Here is a 2,383-nt window from a genome sequence, read left to right on the forward strand (position 1 = left end):
CCCCCCCCCCCCCCCGCACCCCCATCGGCTGGGCAGTGGCTGAGTGCCAACCTGCCCACCCCCTGCCCCCCGAAGCAGCTCAGAAAGGTGGCCTCTTCCAGTGCCAGTCCCTCACTGCCTCTCACCCGGGCTGCCCCAAAGCCTTCATTCCAATCCGGGTCCCTGCTCTCTCTGCCGCCCCCGTCCCAACTCTGATCCGCTGGGGCAGGTCTCCTGCAGGCCACCTTCTCCGGGAGCCCTGGGACTCCCAGCCTGCGGGGTTTCCTCTCCTGGCAGCCTCCGTCCCAACTTTACCTTTTATCACATGTCGCTTTTTTGTTAATGGCACATACAGCCTGCGGGAGGTGCCCGGAAGTCACAGTCAAGCCCCACTCCCACCCAGTATTCCGCAGGCAGTCCCGATGGGGGAGGGTTACAACCCACTTCACAGCGAGGTCCCGCGGGTAAGGACCAGCCTCGGTTATCTCTGTGCCCCTGCGCTAGGGCAGCGCCTGCCACAAAGCTGATCCTGAGCCAACATCTGTTGGAGCCGTTTCTGCACGCACACGACGACCCCAGACTCAGAACCGAATCCCCATCCTCCCGCCGCACGCCCCTCCCCCACCAGGCCTCCGAGGGGCCAGCGTCTTTGGGCGGAGTCAGCTGCCGTCTTTGGGCGGAGTCAGCTGCCGGCAGGCACCGGGCCTCACGGTGGGGAAGGCGCTGGGGGGACCTCAGGGATTTTCCCAATAGTCGGTGACCTTGGTAAAAGAATTTCTTTTGTAAAGTGGCTAAACTCAGTTTCTAACTAAATGCTTTCTATATTTAAATTGCTAGTACTTGGCCAAAACTTGCAAAATATCTGAATGTCCCTGTGCAGAGAGGGGCGCAAGGAAAGGTAACACATCCAGGCTCCGGAACAGCACAGTTTTGTTGGGTTTGTAAACAGTGTGTACTCACTTGGAGAAAATCTAGGAATGATACAATGTTAAGTTAAACAAGAACAAAAAGCAACCTGAAGAAGAACGCGTACTCTATAATCTCATTTTGGAAACAAAAGGAAAAACCACCCAAGGACAGATGCACGTGTTCACAGTAGAACAAAGGCGGAGAAAAAGGAAAAGGTCCCCCGTATCTGTTTACAGTCCCGAGCTTGAGGAAATTTACAGGGAGTATTAGTCTTTCTACCCCCTTAAGTCTCCTGAAGGCCGAGCCGAGTGGCAGCATGGCTTGAGGACAGCCATTTGGAGAGCCACCGTGCCCTTCCTGGGTCCCCGCATCTCCAAGCTGCCCACCTAGCTAGCTAGGCTCCTCCCACCCCACCACCCGCACTCCACGGGTAACCGGGTACCCTGCTGCTGTATGTGAGGAAACGCTTTCCCTTCAAATCAGGATCCCTGATCTTTTGGCAGAGGGGAATGAAAAAAATACGTATCTTTTAAAATGGAGGTAGGGGCGCCTGGGTGGCTCAGTCGGTTAAGCCTCCGACTTCGGCTCAGGTCAGATCTCACGTTTGTGGGTTCGAGCCCCATGTCAGGCTCTGTGCTGATGGCGAGCTCAGAGCCTGGAGCCTGCTTCCGGTTCTGTGTCTCCCCCTCTCTCTGCCCCTCCCCTGCTCATGCTCTGTCTCTGTCTCTCAAAAATAAATAAATAGTGGGGCGCCTGGGGGGCTCAGTCGAATAAGCCTCCGACTTCGGCTCAGGTCAGATCTCACGTTCGTGGGTTCGAGCCCCCGTTAGGCTCTGTACTGACAGCTAGCTCAGAGCCTGGAGCCTGCTTCCGGTTCTGTGTCTCCTTCTCTCTCTGCCCCTCACCGTCTCATGCTCTCTCTGTATCAAAAATAAATAAAACATTAAAAAAATTAAAAAAAATAAAAATGGAGGTATACTTCACATGCATAAAGTTGACCCTTGTTGGTGTACAACTGTATGAATTTTGACTGGACAGAGGACAAGCACAGGCAGTGCTGTGACCATCGCCAGATCAGGACCCGCCGGGAGCAGAGCCAGCCCTCTCCGCACCTGCACCAACCCCACCCCCACAGCGCCCGGCAGCCATCCCAAAGTGTCACGTAAATGGACTCGCCACAGTCTTTCAGGCCTTGCTTCCGCTCAGCACACTGAATTCGAGGCTGATGCAGGTCTTATCAGTAGCTCCTTCCTTTTTTCCGCCTGGCAGTATAGCCCAGCTCCGAGGCTGGTCTCACCGCCTGCTGGGGGTATCTGGGTTTTCCAGTTTGGGGCAATAATGAATAAAGCTGCCATGTACAGACTTTGCAAACTTTCTCCCACAGGTAGGAAGGGCTGGTTTTCATTTCCCAGAAGACTCAGGGAAGCCGAAGGAGTAGAGAGAGAGAGTAGGGCTGACAGTGAGGCACACTGCCGGGGGGGGGGGGGGGGGGGGG

The 2,383-nt window shown here is 55.5% G+C and overlaps 1 protein-coding gene across 1 annotated transcript in view; it reads left to right on the forward strand.

The window, feature by feature from the left end:
* Window positions 1-2,383, forward strand: part of ADAR (adenosine deaminase RNA specific) — a 17,892-nt gene that overhangs the window by 440 nt on the left and 15,069 nt on the right. The gene's annotated exons all lie outside the window — the stretch shown is intronic.

Source organism: Suricata suricatta, chromosome 3, assembly GCF_006229205.1.
Source record: "Suricata suricatta isolate VVHF042 chromosome 3, meerkat_22Aug2017_6uvM2_HiC, whole genome shotgun sequence".
NCBI lineage: Eukaryota > Metazoa > Chordata > Mammalia > Carnivora > Herpestidae > Suricata > Suricata suricatta.